Raw genomic sequence first — 19,405 nt, forward strand, 5'->3', positions numbered from 1 at the left:
GGGATCTGTATGGAGGTCGTGGTTTGATAGTGTGGGGTGGGATTATGATTGGTGCACGTACACCCATGCATTTCTTTGACAGAGGAACTGTAACAGGTCAGGTGTATCGGGACGTCATTTTGCACTAGTATGTCCGCCTTTTCAGGGGTGCAGTGGGTCCCACCTTCCTCCTGATGAATGATAACGCACGGCCCCACCGAGCTGCCATCGTGGAGGAGTACCTTGAAACAGAAGATATAGGGGGAATAGGAGTGGCCTGCCTGTTTTCCAGACCTAAACCCCATCGAGCAAGTCTGGGATGCTCTCGGTCGACGTATCGCTGCGCGTCTTCAAACCCCTACGACACTTCAGCAGCTCCTGCAGGCACTGGTGCAAGAATGGGAGGCTATACCCCAACAGCTGCTCGACCACCTCCCAACCCGTTGTGTGGCCTGTGTATGTGTGCATGTTGATCATATCCCATATTGATGTCGGGGTACATGCGCAGGAAACAGTGGCGTTTTGTAGTACATGTGTTTCGGGACGGTTTTCTCAACTTATTACCAATACCGTGGACTTAACAGATTTGTGTCGTGTGTTCCCTATGTGCCTATGCTATTAGCGCCACGTTGCATGGCACCACATTCTGCAATTATCCTTAACTTATGAGCATGAGTGTATGTAGAACAAAAATATTTCATAGGTTACGCAGCCCTTCTTATATCCCCACTCAGGTTCTAGACGGTTCTCCACTTCCAGTTTCTAGGGGAATCCAGTAAGGAATAGCATACACAAATAGAGTGGTCGAAATGTAACGTCCAATAAGTATGCAACACATCTAACATACAGGTAACGCAATTAGATTCTAGCTGACCAAAGCTACTACATAGGAAAAGTACCGCATATTACGCTTACTTACGATATTCTAAGGCAGCCTACGGCAGTTTTACAACCCTACTTCTTCTCGAATAGCACGCTGTAAGTCGTCATTAATGGAGAAGCATGGTCATCGAAGTAGCGCCTGGTGTGCCTCAGGGCCCTCTGAGTGGGCCATTGCTGCTCAAGGTAGATGAAAGTGACCTGGCGGGTAACGTCTGTAGCCCTACGAGGCTGTTAACAGGCGACGCAGTTGTTTCCACGTAGCTGAGTTGTTACAAACTTATTTCGTAATGTAGAGACATTGACAAGTGATCAGTGCTTTGTGTAAAGCTAGGCTGCTGAGTCTGAGGATTTAAAAAAAAAGGTAACGTAACGTCCGTATGAGGATCAAAATATTCGATATCGTTTCGCTAAGCTAGCGGAGATAAGTAAATGGATCCAAATTTATCACTAAAGTAGCTGGAAATATCTGTCCGAGGTGATTCACGGTGGAACGACCACATAAATCTAGCCGTGGGTTAGGCAACGGCCATGTTCATTGTGAGATAATGCTAGAGAGGAGTCTATCAGGCACGAAGAACCTCGCTCAACAAAGAAAAAAAATTGTGTGGCTGATTCGTGAGTTCTGTTCGTCGGTCTGACAAGAGGACCACAAGCCAGTCAGATTTTCATAATTTTTTATATTTATGGTAAGTGAAACTGAGAACTCAAATATCACTCCCCAAAGCCATTCGGCGGAACTCTCAAAAATTTTCTACACAATAGATTCTGAAGTTTTCCGAGAGCCTGTATGACATCTTAAAGAAGGCTGAGTTTTCGAGAAGCAGTGTGTCTCTGTGGCAGCATGCGCGCCTCCCATGCAGATGACTTGGCTTCGGTTTCCGCCTGATCCAAATTTTTAAACAAAGCTCATACAATTACAGCGTTCCTCAGGAAGAACAGTAAATATTTTAGCAGGTGGTAGCATAGCCTAATTCGAGTAAAACATTCCGTACAACGTGTGGCCATTTCTTATTTGTTACACAAATATGGCTGGTTACAGAATAAGTCTTCATTTGGCGTGTTGTTACTTCAATTGCAATGCGTTCATTTATGGACTGACATTTTTGTTTTCATGTTCAATTTGCGAAGTTCTTTACATAATTGAATTTTCAGCTGTGATTGTAATTTGTGGGCCATTTCTACTGCATCCTTTAAAAATGCAGAGTATTTCGCTAAGATGTTTGTGTACGAGTTTTGCAATGGAATCGCTGTTACTGCTGGTAGAAAATATTGTAAATAATTTCCTAACTGCAGTTTAACATAGTGCAGAGAGTTTACTCGTGTTTTTACGTAGCTGCATGATAAGAGTGCAGTGCCAACCGTCATATTTCATCTGAATATGTAAATGAATAGAGTGTAGATTAAATAGAAGATATTATTCCGTCGGTAGGGCGTAGTCATTCAACAAGCGTACACGCAATTTCTACACCTATCGGTGATCTCCAAATAAGAATATGGCGGAAATTATGTATGCACTTCCTCTGTCAATATCATTTATAGTGGATTCATTACCTTTGAGAATAAGATGAAGGTAGAAGACTGTAAATTTGTCGTTGGTTAGTTTCAAATCGACGAGTAATCCCATTAATACTACACTGACGATGACTGACTAACATCGGCGCTGGCTGACCACTGAGCGAGGCTACGAACTGTAGACTGGCACAACTGCACTACACTCCTGCTACATATGAAGTGGCCTAGCGGCGAGCATAAGTACTGCGACTGGCTGTGTACACTTTGGCTAGCACAGCCGTTCTTCTGTTCCGTTTATCGAGAGAATCGCATCCGGCGGATCGATCTCTCAGGCGGCGGTGTGGTCGTATGACTGACGACATCACAAAGCCGAATCTGATTTTCATCCTTACAATGGCGCTACTAGCACCACTCTTATGCTACTGGCGCATCATCTTTCAGAGATAGAAACACACCTACTAGCTTTCGTTTATGTCACACACGTCCTTGGTGTTGCAATTTGTTCCCGTCAGTGTATTTACTGATAAAGCCACTTACTTCTTTACGGTATCATCAACTCTTAACTCATATCGGTGATCCAACGGAAATCCACATGCTTTTGTGGAGACACATTTTCAATGACACTTCTCTGTAAATGTGTGGTGTGGTATGACACATCTGATTGGGACAGTTACGAGGTGCATTCAAGTTCTAAGGCCTCCGATTTTTTTTCTAATTAACTACTCACCCGAAATCGATGAAACTGGCGTTACTTCTCGACGTAATCGCCCTGCAGACGTACACATTTTTCGCAACGCTGACGCCATGATTCCATGGCAGCGGCGAAGGCTTCTTTAGGAGTCTGTTTTGACCACTGGAATATCGCTGAGACAATAGCAGCACGGCTGGTGAATGTGCGGCCACGGAGAGTGTCTTTCATTGTTGGAAAAAACCAAAAGTCACTAGGAGCCAGGTCAGGTGAGTACGGAGCATGAGGAATCACTTCAAAGCTGTTATCACAAAGTAACTGTTGCGTAACGTTAGCTCCATGTGCGGGTGCGTTGTCTAGGTGAAACAGCACACGCGCAACCCTTCCCGGACGTTTTTGTTGCAGTGCAGGAAGGAATTTGTTCTTCAAAACATTTTCGTAGGATGCACCTGTTACCGTAGTGCCCTTTGGAACGCAATGGGTAAGGATTACGCCCTCGCTGTCCCAGAACATGGACACCATCATTTTTTCAGCACTGGCGGTTACCCGAAATTTTTTTGGTGATGGTGAATCTGTGTGCTTCCATTGAGCTGACTGGCGCTTTGTTTCTGGATTGAAAAATGGCATCCACGTCTCATCCATTGTCACAACCGACGAAAAGAAAGTCCCATTCATGCTGTCGTTGCGTGTCAACATTGCTCGGCAACATGCCACACGGGCAGCCATGTGGTCGTCCGTCAGCATTCGTGGCACCCACCTGGATGACACTTTTCGCATTTTCAGGTCGTCATGCAGGATTGTATGCACAGAACCCACAGATATGCCAACTCTGGAGGCGATCTGTTCAACAGTCATTCGGCGATCCCCCAAAACAATTCTCTCCACTTTCTCGATCATGTCGTCAGACCGGCTTGTGCAAGCCGGAGGTTGTTTCGGTTTGTTGTCACACGATGTTCTGCCTTCATTAAACTGTCGCACCCACGAACGCACTTTCGACACATCCATAACTCCATCACCACATGTCTCCTTCAACTGTCGATGAATTTCAATTGGTTTCACACCATGCAAATTCAGAAAACGAATGATTGCACGCTGTTCATGTTAGGAAAACGTCGCCATTTTAAGTATTTAAAACAGTTCTCATTCTCGCCGCTGGCGGTAAAATTCCATCTGCCGTACGGTGCTGCCATCTCTGGGACGTATTGACAATGAATGCGGCCTCATTTTAAAACAAAGCGTATGTTTCTATCTCTTTCCAGAGAAAAAAATCGGAGGCCTTAGAACTTGAATGCACCTTGTATTTACCGCATCATCTTATGCGGATCCGTTATCTAGAGTTTCTCGAAAACGAGTTTCCAGCATTACTGAAAAGGTTCCTTTGGCTACATCGATGGGTGTGTTTCTTCCAGCATGACTGTGTCCCCGCACATTGTTGTCTCAGATGAAAGATCATCTAAGCCGGAAGGTAAATTGACAGAAAATGTCACATTTCTTGGCCACCAGTGTCCGCGGACCTTTACGCCTTCAAATTTTTGCCTGTGGGGATACTTGATAGATAAAGTCTAGAAACAAAAAGTAATCACGGGAGACGAATTCGACGTTCGGATTATGAGTAGAACTGTCATCATGGAAGGACACCAAGACGACCTCAGAAGAGCTACACGGGGTGTTATCAATAGATTTCGAGAGGGCACTGAAATCTGAGGTGGAATTCTTGTAAGTAAACTTTGAACTTAATCATGCGTCTAAGGTGGAATTTTTGGAAGTCAGCTTTGAAATTAATTATTTTCCTTTGCTTAACACGAATTGCGAGTGTTTGGTTTCCATTCTAACAACAGTACAAATTGGACACACGTTACATGGAATGTTTTATTCGAATTAGCCTAGCCACCGCCTAGTAAAATATTTACTATTCCTCCTGAATTATTCTGTATATGCAGCAGCCGTGTCATATTACTTTCAGCAACAAAAGATGCGACTCATTAACAACAACGTACTACGTCTTCATTCTTCTTCTTTTTCTTCTTCTGCATCTTCCAGGTCTTACCCCGTGTCTCCACGGGATCGGCAAGTTAATACGGATTTTTCAGTGTTAATAGTAACTAGTGGCAGTGTGTCTTCGCCACCACATCTCCCTGCTTATTGTCTGCGTCTAGTGTTATCTCATGTTGAAGTGTGAGAACATTTTCTAATATTTTGTGAATAAAACTGTCTAGATCGCTTAATAAAATTCTTTAAAACGCCGTGTAGGCTACTACAAAAATTACATTCAACCAAATTTCGCAAGTTCAAAGTCCTTTTTATCTGATAATGGCCGTAGCCGAAACGGTATAATAAAGTGTAGTGTCGGCAGACGTGCCGACACTGTTTTTAGAGAAGGAGGCCGAAATGCACGCGTCAACTCACGCAGGCTTGCTTATGTCTGAAACAGGATACGTAATGAATGCTATAAAGAAAAGTACGTAGCTGCTGGAATACTTAACTTTAATCCATCATTTGTATACAGCATTCATTATGATACAAGTGAGGCTCTCTCTAGAAATGGTTAATGGCGCCTTGCTATGTCGTAGCCATGGACTTAGCTGAAGGCTATTCTAACTATCTCTCGGCAAATGAGAGAAAGGCTTCGTCAGTGTAGTCGCTAGCAAAGTCGTCCGTACAACTGGGGCGAGTCCTAGCCGTGTGGTGGCGCTCGGTCTGCGATCACTGACAGTGGCGACACGCGGGTCCGACATGTACTAATGGACCGCGGCCAATTTAAAGCTACCACCTAGCAAGTGTGGTGTCTGGCGGTGACACCACATAAAGATATTTAGTTCGAGATTTAGACGGTTTTATTCACAAAATATTAGCGATGAGCGCGAACTCATCCAGGAAATTTATCGCCTTTACTAATACGTTTCATAAATGTTTGCGAATCGGGTAACTGAAGTGAGGCGTGGGTACCAACCCCGTATTCACATAGGCAGATGTTGGAAACCACCTAGAAGCTACATCCAGGCTGGCCAGCACACTGGCCCTCGTCACTAATCCACCAAGCAGATTCGATCCGTGGCCGGCCTTGCCTCCCCGTGTGGAAGAGACATGGAGTGAACCTAAGCTACGCTATCTGCAGCCCTTTGGACCTGCAAATGAGTTCCCCCGTACGAACACAGACATACGAGGGTCACTCCAAAAGAAATGCACACTATTTTTGTAAAAATACAGTTTTCCTTCTGCATGTGTGAAAGTCTTAGAGTGTGTAGATACATGCTTCCCGCTTGTTTTCAAACTCAGTTCAACCTTTTCCAGTGAGTGGAGCCGTCACAGCAGGTCTTCAACATGGCTGTTAACTTGACGTTCGTCAGAAACAACGTGCTGCCATAGAATTCCTATTCTGTAAAAATGAGACAGTGGGAAATATTCACACGAGATTGAAAAAGGTGTATGGAGCATCTGCTGTCGATCGCAGTACAGTTAGTCGGTGGGGAAGCAGGTTACGTGATGAAAGCGGGCACGGCAATATTGAGGATTGTCCTCGCAGCGGCAGGCCTCGTACTGCACACACTCCAGACAATCTGCTGACAGACGCATCACAGTGAACGAATTGCCACGCTACGTTGGGATAGGGGAAGGAAGTGTCTGCAGAATACTGAAAGTGTTGGCGTTAACAAAGGTTTGTGCCAGGTAGGTTCCCAGGATGTTGACAGTGGCTCACAAAGAAACAAGAAAAACGGTATGCAGCGAACGTTTGGAACAGTACGAGAATGGTGGAGATGAATTTCTTGGAAGAATTGTGACTGGTGATGAAATATGGCTCCATCATTTTTCACCAGAGACGAAGAGGCAATCAGTGGAGTGGCATCATGGAAATTCACCCAAGGAAAAAAAAATTCAAAACCAGACCTTTTGCTGGAAAAGTCATGGCTACGGTGTTTTTCGATTTCGAAGGACTCTTGCTTGTGGACATCATGCCAAGTGGAACCACCATAAATTCTGACGCGTATGTGACGACACTGAAGAAACTTCAAGCTCGACTGAGTCGTGTTCGACCACATCGGCAAAAGCAGGATGTTTTGCTGTTGCACGACGATGCACGGCCACATGTCAGTCAAAAAACCATGGAAGCGATCACAACTCTCGGATGGACGACACTGAAACACCCGCCTTACAGTCCTGACCTGGCTCCAAGTGCCTCTCATCTCTTTGGGAAACTGAAAGCCTCTCTTCGTGGAACAAGGTTTGAAAATGATGACTCCCTTGTGCACGCTGCCAAACAGTGCCTCCAACAGGTTGGTCCAGAATTTTACCGTGCGGGTATACAGGTGCTGGTTCCAAGATAGCATAAGGCAGTTGAGAGGGATGGAAATTATGTGGAGAAGTGAAAATATTGTTCCTAAGGGTGGCATCTACACACTGTAAAACTTTCAAACATGTAGAATATGAGATGGATTTTTTAAAATAAATAGTGTGCATTTCTTTTGGAGTGACGCTCGTATTTTACTTACAATTTTTAAACATTAAATTTCCATTCTGTAGCATGCTGCACCACTGTATGAACTACACGCGCACGCTACGATGAGTGATAATTACAGCTGTTTCTGGGAGCGCAGTGAGACGCCGCTGTGCGTGAGCATGTGTGTGTGTGTGTGTGTGTGTGTGTGTGTGTGTGTGCGCGCGTCCGTGTCTATTTACGCAGGCGAGAGCTCGCCGTGTGCTACGCACCAGCGGGCGGCTTACGCAAGTGACGGCGGCGTGCGGTACGCTTTATCGCGATATCGATCGTACCTCGATTACACCTCGTGTAGAGCTGCGTGACGTCAGACATGCACGATGAACGTGATGAAGCTTTCCTCTTATCAAAACAAAACGTTTTCGTCACAGCTTGAAGTTCAAGAATCGTGCTCAATATCCGGCCTCTAAACAGCGCTCTTCGAAAAGTTTTTCTCTTGGGTATTGTTATAACATTGATAACGTATAAGGGGCAGTTAAATGAAAACTATACGGATGGATTGTATTGTTTGGGGGAAGAGACCAAACAGCGAGTTCATCGGTCTCATTGGATTAAGGAAGGACGGGGAAGGAAGTCGGCCGTGCCCTTTCAAAGGAACCATCCCGGCATTTGCCTGGAGCGATTTAGGGAAATCACGGAAAACCTAAATCAGGATGGCCAGACGCGGGATTGAACCGTCGTCCTCCCGAATGCGAGTCCAGTGTCCTAACCATTGCGCCACCTCGCTCGGTACTATACGGGTGTAACTAAAGTAAACTCTTTATTATTTCAAAAGGAATCGGCTTACCTTTTCAAACATTTACCCCACTGTGAGACGGACGGTCAATGCCTTCGTGAAGAAGTGTTTGCGGTTGCCTACGGAGTCATAATTGTACCCAGGCGCGCACCACTTCGTTCCAACCAAATCGACGGCCACGAATGTCTTCAGGGCTACAAAAACGTGGAAATCGCATGGGTAGATATTGCGACTTCCCAGCGAAACTTCTGCAGTGTAGGCGAAACGATAGGCGCGCCACCTCCGGGAAAGTCATGATGACATTTTTCTTTGACTACAAGGGTCTGGCACTGATTGCATTTCTGGAACACGGCGCCACAATTAACGCACAACGGTACGTGGCCACTTCTGCAAAAATTGAAGCCTGCCAGAAAGTCCAAATTCCCAGGAATGTTGGCAGACGGCATCTTTCTCTTGCAGGATAATGACCGCCCCAGCGTTGCCAAGGCTACGCTGCAGAAGTGTCGCTGGGAGGCCATTACACATCCTTCATACAATCCTGATCTCTCCCCGGGCGTTTTCCATATTTATGGAACACTGAAGAAAGACACTCGTTGCCATCGATTTGCTTCGTATGAAGATCCGCACGGTTGTATACAAGCATGGTTCAGTAAAAGGATAAATGTATTACCACTTAATGCGATTATTTTTTAAATTTGTTAATCAGCATACTGGAACCGTGATTTTAAATTTTCAAAATCTTTTCTTAAAGAATTTACTGCATTTACTAGCGATTCATCAAGAACATCAACAAATTTAATCATACTAGGTGAACGTGGAAGTAGTTGCCAGGGAGTAACTGATGAAAATGAAATTACCTTTTACAAATAAGAATTTTATTCATAAAAGCCTTTTTAAAACAGATTTAAAATTTTATAAGCCGCAAAGCACCCTCGAAATATCAAGTTACAATTTTTTTTAGAGGCATAAAAAAAAAACAATATTGACAGTATGAGCCTTCGGGCTGAGAAGCTTGCCGCTCCCTTTCAACACGGCCGTAGTCACGACCGCTCACAACAACCTCTGAAAGACTACACTGGTGCAAATCTGCAACACATCAGATTACTTTAAACTAAAAATTGTAACAACTCACACAAACACATTAACTATGCACCCCGTAACAGGGATAGAAATGGTACAAACACTCACACTAAGAAATTATTTGCCACCGAAAGTGCAATTTGTTTTTATAAAAGACCCTTACGGTGGAAGGGTGGCAACTTTATAAAAATGACTATTTAAATAAAACCCATGAAATTCAGACTTACATAAAATGTACAACATGCTCTACATTACACATATACCGCCTCGCAAGATGATAGGCAAGATAAAACATATTTCAGGAATTCGGCCTTTAACCAATAAATTCGTTAATATCGAATCCGACAAACATGACAGAGGCAGCTATTAACGTACGGCAGACCGACACACAACAGACAGACACTATCTGCCTAACAAATGCGGACGAGAGACAAACGAGCAAGCTGGGGACGAGAGACTGACCAAGAAAACAAGTAGAATTTAACAAGTAACTGAAACAACATATCACGAATCACTTAACTTCGAATAACTGCGATTTCTGGCGAAGACCTGGCGCAGCACCCCCAAAACGCTCTCTCGGACCGTCCGCTGCCTGCCGCTTCAACGGACGCAGGAAGGTGCGACGATCACCCGTCTCACGGCGTCGCAGCTCGCCCCGGTCAGACTGATGTCGTGGGTTGACTCCTGTTGCTCTCGTGTTGACCGCGAAGCCACTACGCCTCGCTATACGGTGCGGCCACTGGACTCACGTGGCGACCTCACCTGCGCCGACGCTCCAGGCGGACAAGTCATCTTGTGTCTCAGTGCGCGACCGACCAACCGATCGATCCAACCGCCAATGCCCGAGCCAACTCGAGCAGACTGGCGGCCTAACACATACTAGCACACCGGACGACAGACAGACACTAACCGCCTCACCAATGCGGACGAGAGACACACCCAGACTAACTTGGCTGACAAACTGACTAGACTCGCCCAGACTGACAGACTGCCTCCTTGGCTCCAACTGCCTGCTTGGCGAGTTTTTTTTTTTCCTTTATTGATTTTCAATTCCCCCCGAATGGGGCGAGCTCGCAGCAGCTTAGTATGCTGCTCTACAGCCTACAGACTTTTATTTTAAAAAACGGAAGAAGAAAAGAAACAAGAAAAACAGGCGATAAAACGGTGACTTCAAGTTTAAAATGGCGGAAAAATGCGGAAAGTTAAAACAGAAAGCAAAAGGGGTTGGCAACGTTAATAAAAGACACAGGAATCAGACAAGTAACATAGTACACACAAAATTAAAAAAACACGGCGACAGTCTGGTTTCTGTTCGCAAGAGATAAAAGGCACACCCAGCGACAGTATGATGGCCGTTCGCAACACTTCCCAAAAAACACAACACGGAACACTCACTGTAAAACACTCACTGTAGAACACTGCACGAAAGTGGCGGCACGAAGATGACACTCCCGAGCCAAAGTTGATGGGGGGGGGGGGGCGGGAGAAGGGGGAAGAACAAGGAGGGAGGAAGGAAAAAAAACGAAAAAAGGGGGGGGGACCAAGGAGGGAGAGGACTAATAAAGGGGGAGAAGGGCAGATGCGAGAGGGAATGAGAGGAGGCAGAGGAGGGAAATGTAAAAGGACTTGGGGGAGAGAAGGGGGCAAAGAGAGGGGAGGTGAGGAAGAAAGAGGATGGAAGGGGGGGAGAGGGAGCCCGGGAAAAGGACAGAGGAAAGGAGGGGGAGTGAGGATCAGAGTTGATAGGAGGGATAAATGGAGGGAGAGAGGGCATCATCCGGGAGTTGATGGAAGCCACCTTGGGAAAGGAGATGTAGGGTGTAGAGATGGAGGGTAGGGGGGACACAACAGTGAAGACGTGGCAGGGGGCGGGGATGGGAGAGGAGAGGAGCAACCAGGGGGTGAGGGGGTTCAAGACGGCGGGAGGTGTAGAGGATGCGGATATGTTCGAGGAATAGGAGCAGATGGGTGAAAGGAATGAGATCATAGAGGATGGGAGGCGTATACGGAAGGCGAGGCGGAGAGCGTGACGCTCAAGGGTCTGGAGGGACTTATAGAATTTGGGGGGGGGGGGAGGGGGGCAGATATCCAGGCAGGACTGGCATAACAGAGGATGGGACGGATTAAGGATTTCTAGGTGTGGAGGATGGTAGAGGGGTGCAACCCCCATGTCCGGCCAGAGAGGAGTTTGAGGAGTCGGAGGCGGTTGTGGTGCTTGGCGAGCTTACAGCTGCCCTTAAATACACGTGAACAGAGGGAGATACCAAAACTGCGGTAGCCACAGCGGCGCCACCGCCTTAACGGAGGGCGACTGCTTCACACAACGCGCTGTGGGGCGCTCTTCAAAACAGCAAATTTTACCATGGCTTAATACTACTTTACTCTGTCGTTTTCACTTGACTGAAAAATACAAGGAGGTCAGAAACAGTCTGAAAAGCTTGTAGGGATATTGCAGGCAAGGTCGTGCTGAGAAATCATGATTAAGAAAAAAATTCTATACGCTGCGCAGTTTCCGGGTTAATTAGCATTGAACTTAGCAACTCAGCCCTTTGTGTACGCAGACTCAAGCGGCCCGCCGGAGACGGTGTCGCCAAACGTGTTCCTCGTTTGGTTTCCTAAAACCGAAGAAGAGAGCGATACAAGAATTGGACGTGGGACGGTAGTAAGGATCGAACCCGACCAAAGGCCGAGGAGTCTCGTGCGCTATCACCTATGCATGAGAACAACTGACATTAATTGTATCGGGCGGGCCGCTTGAATTTGCGCGCACAACGGCGTGATTGGCTAACATCAATGTTAATTAACTGGGAAACTGGGAAACGGCACAACGTATCGATTTTTTTCTTAACAATTTATTTACCCACCCAGCAACACCACTACAATCTTTTGAGACTGTTTCTGACAACTTTGTATATTACGCTCTGACTTCGTTCCTCATGTCTGCCTCATGTCTCTATGTTCATATACATCGATCCATACCTTGTAACTTCGTTACTTTACAGACACTTTTTAAACATAACTAAAGAGAAATAATTACCTGAAATACATATGCGAACTAAAAGCAAACAAATCAACGTCAAATGCCTAGCCTACCCTCTGCTGACGACAGAACAGTAATAGCAGTACTGCCAGTGACGCCAGAAGCGTCCTGCAGGAGCATCGTCATCGCTATACATAAAACAGCTCGTGAAGAAAAATTACCTAAGGCTTGCATGTGATCATCTGGAATATTTACAAAAGTAAACATGTTACTGAAACTGTTCTTTAGCCCTTCCGTGACGAACAAAGGAGGCATACAGCAACTTCCGTTTTGAGAATTATGATATTTTGTTTCAAGCGAAAGTTCACCTATTTGCCAAATAGTATCTCATTTACGACTCTTGTGACCCTGCTGATCGTAAGTGTCCGCTACACGGGATTGTTTCTTCAGCGTCTTGTGCTGCTGTTGTCTTTGCATTCGTCAGTCTTCAGACAGCGATGGCACACAAAACTAAGAGTTTTACAGATAAATTACCTCGACATGTTGAGAAAAGGAAACGTCTACTTATTTTAAAATCATTTTCAATAAGTGTTAGACGTCTGCGCTAGGGTATCCATTTTGTTAGAATAAAGTACCTAATGAATCTCAGAGATACGATGATTGAGCACATCTATCGTGAGGGGAAAACAAAATATGAGTACATGCTACGTGTCGTTGATGACGCCCCATGTAGCAGGTGTGCTCAAATAAAGACAGTTGTCAAGGGACAGGACTGCGTCAAACAAACATTAGGGTTTATGTTGGAGACAACAGTGGACTTTGCTCTCTACCTCCAGCACCATCAGTGCATTGTCCACTTCCTCAAGGCATCCAGGGCATACACATGAGACACAAAGCAATTAAAGACATTAGCTACCAGCGGGCATTGATTTATATCAGTAGGGTGAGTTGAAAATTGGCACTGGGCTTGGATATGAATCCAGTTCTCCTGCTCACAAGGCAGATGCTCTGAGTACTAGGCCATGCCAACACAATGTTCACCACAACCGCGCGGACCACCCTAGCACAGCACTTGTCAGACCTAAATTCTCAACTTATACCACAAACTACTGATGTAGTGCCCCTGGTCACTAGATTTACTACTCGCGGTATCGTCGATTCCCATAAGAGTTCGAGCCTAATGTGCATCTGCACTGAAGGGATCATTGGGCGTCGTCGCCTTAATTATAATGTACACTCATACTCATAAGTTATGGATAATTGCAGAATGTAGCGCCCCACAACGTGGCACTACACAAAACTGGCGCTAATAGCATAGGCACAGAGGGAAAGACACTTCACAGATCTCTAAGTCCACGATATTGGTGATAAGTTGAGAAAACAGTCCAGAAACACATGTGCTACAAAACGCTACTGTTTCCTGCGCATGTACCCCGACATCAATATGGGATATGATCACCATTCACACGTACACTGGCCGCACAACGTGTTGGCGTACTCTGGATCATGTGGTCGAGCAGCTGCTCGGGTATAGACTCCCATTCTTGCACTAGTGCTTGTCGCAGCTCTTGAAGTGTCCTAGGGGTTTGAAGACGTTCAGCGATACGTCGACCGAGAGCATTCCAGACGTGCTCGATGGGCTTTAGGTCTGGAGAACAGGCAGGCCACTCCATTCGCCTGATATCTTCTGTTTCAAGGAACTCCTCTCTTGTAACCTGTTGTGACCGCGACCGGAACGGTTGTGGGGTGGCCGAGAAAACGCGGCGGGGCCAAGCGGAGAGCGGCCCGCGAACAAACAAACGAACGGACGATGGAGAGAGACTCTACGACGACAACACGCAAGAAGCAACGGAGTGACAGAGACAACCAAACGAATCCAAGACGTCCACTAGTAATGAAAACAAAGAACGATAAACACGCTGTCTGTTGTCGAGGCGATGTATCGAAATGGTTCAAATGGCTCTGAGCACTATGGGACTTAACTGCTGTGGTCATCAGTCCCCTAGAACATAGAACTACTTAAACCAAACTAACCTAAGGACATCGCACACATCCATGCCCGAGGCAGAATTCGAACCTGCGATCGTAGCGGTCACGCGGCTACAGACTGTAGCGCCTAGAACCGCACGGCCACTCTGGCCGGCGCGACGTATCGAGACTCACGCAACGATTATACTCGCTGGCTGAGCGAGAGGCAGGCGCTTAAATACTCCATCGGGGGTGCCGCTATTGGCCGCTGGAACAACGTGTTCCACTGTGGCGCCCTCACACTAACTGCGAGTCAGGACGCGTACGCCGCCACAGCTTACGGCGCGATGGTGCAGAGACCTCTAGGGGGTCATCGACGTCCATGACGTCTGGCGGGGATTCAAATTCCGCGGCACGCGGTACCAGATATTCCACGATGGTAGCTCGATGGGGCCGTGCGTTATCATCCATCAGGAGGAAGGTGGGACCCATTGCACCCCTGAAAAGGCGGACATACTGGTGCAAAATGACGTCCCAATACACCTGACCTGTTACAGTTCCTCTGTCAAAGACGTGTAGGGGTCTACGTGCACCAATCATAATCCCACCCCACACCATCAAACCGCGACCTTCATACAGTTTCCTTTCAAGGACATTAAGGGGTTGGCATCTGGTTCCTGGTTCACGCCAGATGAAAACCCGGCGAGAATCACTGTTCAGGCTATACCTGGACTCGTCCGTGAACATCACCTGGGACCACTGTTCCAATGACCATGGTCTGTGTTCTTGACACCAGGCTTTACGAGCTCTCCTGTGACCAGGGGTCAGTGGAATGGACCTTGCAGGTCTCTGGGCGAATAAACCATGTCTGTTGAGTCGTCTGTACACTGTGTGTCTGGATACAACTGTTCCAGTGGTTGCGGTAAGGTCCCGAGCAAGGCTACGTGCAGTTCTCCGTGGCCTTCTGCAGGCACTGATGGTGAGATATCGGTCTTCTTGTGGAGTACACTGTGGACGTCCCGTACTGCAGCGCCTGGACACGTTTCCTGTCTGCTGGAATCGTTGCCATAATCTTGCGGTCTCACTTCGTGGCATACGGAAGGCCCGTGCTACGACCTGCTGTGTTTGACCAGCCTACAGTCGCCCTAGTATTCTGCCCCTCATAACGTCATCAATATATGTTCTTTCAGCCATTTTCAACACAGAGTCACCATTAGCACGTCTGAAACCGTCTGCACACTTACTCGCTGCACCGTACTCTGACAAGCACCAACACACCACTGCGTATGTGGACTGACGCCAGCGCATGGTTATACCCCGAGGTATGCCCGCAAACCGTCCACCAGAGCGTTGTTTCACCATATATCAGCATTAGCCTTAATTTATGAGCGTGAGTGTTCATACTCAAACAGGCTGTACACTATCTGATCAAACGTATCCGGATACCCCTACGTAATGCGGAATTGACAACTAGATGGCACGAGAGTCTGACCCGACAATATGAGAGAAGGCGGGGAGTATTGCCTTGTCGATAGACAAGCGGCAGCAGCAGAGTGGCTCGGTTAGGGGAGCGCAACGGACTAGTCATTAGATGTCATCTGAGTAACAAATCCGTCAGGGACATTTCAGCCCTTTTAAATTTGCCGAGGTCGAATGTTCGTGACGGACAGGGAGCGTCGAACATTGCGGAGAGTGGTTGTAAAAAACAGCATAAAATCAGAGGAAAGATTCACTCGTGAGTTCCAAAACGCTGCCAGCTGACCAACCAGCTAGCAAAATTCCGCGCAGAGGAAGTTAAAAAGAATAGGGAAAATCGAGCTGCTCCTCATAAGCTACACATTTCTACAGCCAATGCTAAGTAGCGTTTGAAGCGGTGTAAAGACCGATGGCACTGGACACTGGATGGCTACAAACGAGTGATCTGGAGTGGTAATCACACTATACACTACGGTAAACCGATGGAAGAGTTTGCGTTTGGCGAATACCTGGAGAACGTTACCTGGCGTCGTGTGTAATGCCAATAGTGAAGTACGGAGCAGGTGGTCTTACGGTAAGCCATATTTTTCGTGGTTAGGGTGTGGTCCCCTTACGCGCTTAAAAATGCTAAAGGCTGAATTATATGAACTCATTTTATCGTATTATGTACTGAGCGCCGTAGAGTACCATCTCGGAGACGAGGAGTGTAGCAGCATGACAAGGCACTATCTCATAGAGCAGAGCAGTATCTGTGAGGCAATATTTGTGGGCATTAACATTCCTGAAATGGACTGACCTGTTTTAGAGACTCAATGAAGCACCCTTAGGATGAGTTATAACGTCTACTTCGCTCCAGACCCCAACGTCCAACATATCTACCTTTTCTGGTTTCGGCACTTGAGGCTGTCATTCCTCCACTGACATCCAGACACCACACTGAAAGTGGACCCTGCAGAATAAGCAGTCATAAACCAGAAGTGTGGATGCACCTCATGTCATTATCCACTAAAAGGTGTCCAGATATTTGTACTCCCACGGTTGCTACAACCCGGGTGCTTAACAGCAGGTAAGGCAGGTAAGGCTAACATTTTCAGTCAATATAATGACGACTACGTGGAAGTGCCGGCGGTCTTATACGAAAGCCACGTCCCAGATCTGTTGTAGGTACTCATTCACCGTCCGTCATGTGTGATCGAACGTAGGAAGGAAACTGTCTCCTTGGATAATACAGAAAAAGAATGTCACGAGAAGGGCTATATACTGTGTAATATTCTTGGCCAGTACGGATGCATTTTTATGTCAGAATACAACTAACAAACACTACAAGAACAATAAAGTCCATCAACTACTTACCTTTTGCTCGACTGCATTATACAGGGTTCAAAGCTATGAAGTTCACACTTTGCGCAGTTACTCGGTTACTGGATGTTATATCAGTGAAGTAAAGGAGCAAATGCTGCGTTTACATTCACCATAACTTCAAAAAGCCGAACGTAGGAAAACAATTTTTGCTGTCTACGTTACATGTTGAGGCCTGAGTCGATAGTGCTAGTCCCGACGTATAACGGTTTTCCGCTGGTCAGTTGTTTTACGAGAACGTCTTTGGCAACCAGTCACAGGATGGCTGTATCTCTTAATTACACTACTGGCCATTAACATTGCTACACCACGAAGATGACGTGCTACAGACGCGAAATTTATCCGACATGAAGAAGATGCTGTGATATGCAAATGATTAGCTTTTCAGAGCATTCACACAAGGTTGGCGCCGGTGGCGACACCTACAGCGTTCTGACATGAGGAAAGTTTACAACCGATTTCTCATACACAAACAGCAGTTGACCGGCGTTGCCTGGAAAAACGTTGTTGTGATGCCTCGTGTAAGGAGGAGAAATGCGTACCATCTCGTTTTCGACTTTGATGAAGGTCGGATCGTAGCCTATCGCGATTGCGGTTTATCGTATCGCGACATTGCTACTCACGTTGGTCGAGATCCAATGACTGTTAGCAGAATATGGAATCGGTGGGTTCAGGGGGGTAATACGGAACGCCGTGCTGGATCCCAAAGGCCTCGTATCACTAGCAATCGACATGACAGGCATCTTATCCGCATGGCTGTAACGGATCGTGCAACCACGTCTCGATCCGTGAGTAAACAGATGGGGACCGTTGCCAGACAACAACTATCTGCACGAACAGTTCGACGACGTTTGCAGCTGCATGGACTATCAGCACGGAGACCATGACTGCGGTTACCCTTGACGCTGCATCGCAGACAGGAGCGCCTGCGATAGTGTACTCAACGACGAACCTGAGTGCACGAATGGCAAAATGTCATTTTTTCGGATGAATTCAGGTTCTGTTTACAGCATCATGATGGTCGCATCCGTATTTGGCGACATCGCGGTGAACACACATTGGAAGCGTGTATTCGTCATCGCCGTACTGGCGTATCACTCGGCGTGATGGTATCAGGTGCCATTGGTTACACGTCTCGGTCACCTCTTGTTCGCATTGACGGCACGTTGAACAGTGGAGTTATATTTTAGATGTGTTACGACCCGTGGCTCTACCCTTCATTCGATCCCTGCGAAACCCTACATTTCAGCAGGATAATGCACGACCGCATGTTGCAGGTTCTGTACGGGCCTTTATGGATACAGAAAATGTTCGACTGCTGCCCTGGCCAGCACATTCTCCAGATCTCTCACCAACTGAAAACGTCTGGTCAATGGTGGCCGAGCAACTGGCTTGTCACAATACGCCAGATGAAATGTGGTATCGTGTTGAAGCTGCATGGGCAGCTGTACCTGTGCATGCCATCCAAGCTCTGTTTGACTCAATGCCCAGGCGTATCAAGGCCGTTATTACGGCCAGAGGTGGTTGTTCTGGGTACTGATTTCTAGGGATCTATGCACCCAAATTGCGTGAAAATGTAATCACATGTCATTTCTAGTATAATATATTTGTCTAATCAATACCCGTTTATCATCTGCATTTCTTCTTGGTGTAGCAATTTTAATGGCCAGAAGTGTAAATATAGAAGATGGATATCTTTTTTTTTTTCAGTCCAATTTTTCTTCTCCTTTGCTGCACAAAAAGTCACTCTTTCCAAATCAGCCGACATTTTTAAAAGCATTTAGGAACGTCACAAACCAAGCACGTTTCAAGAACGGCAGAGCGTTTACATTGGGGGCGAATATCGATAGTAGACGAGGAAATCCATCACGTAGAACCACTTTTCCAAAATTGATTTTTAAATGTTTATTTAATTAACCAGAAGCGGTGTTGGGAAATCGGTTAACGAAAACAGGAATTGGGAGCCCTATGTAGACGTAGTGACTGTCACTTTAAGTCTCGTTTTTTCGTATATAAAAACAGCACAATCGTCGTTTTACAAACCGGCAAGGCTAAAATGCTGCCAAATTAAAAGTAATAACGGTAGAAAGTACAAAGATGGCGATTTTCTAGACACAAGTCTGGTTTTTACAAGAGGTCAACAACAAGTGGTATAGTAGTCTGCAGTGGTTCTGTTTGAAGACAGCGTTATATACATCAGTCTTGAGTAGAAAAGCGCTATGACTATTATTTCGGTTCGCTCAAAACCATACA

The 19,405-nt window shown here is 46.3% G+C and overlaps 1 protein-coding gene across 2 annotated transcripts in view; it reads right to left on the reverse strand.

Moving 5' to 3' along the window:
* LOC126187589 (protein cab-1) overlaps positions 1-19,405 on the reverse strand; it is a 1,183,411-nt gene that overhangs the window by 724,359 nt on the left and 439,647 nt on the right. The window lies entirely within an intron of this gene.

The sequence above is a fragment of the Schistocerca cancellata genome, chromosome 5 (genome assembly GCF_023864275.1).
Source record: "Schistocerca cancellata isolate TAMUIC-IGC-003103 chromosome 5, iqSchCanc2.1, whole genome shotgun sequence".
In the NCBI taxonomy this organism is placed as follows: domain Eukaryota; kingdom Metazoa; phylum Arthropoda; class Insecta; order Orthoptera; family Acrididae; genus Schistocerca; species Schistocerca cancellata.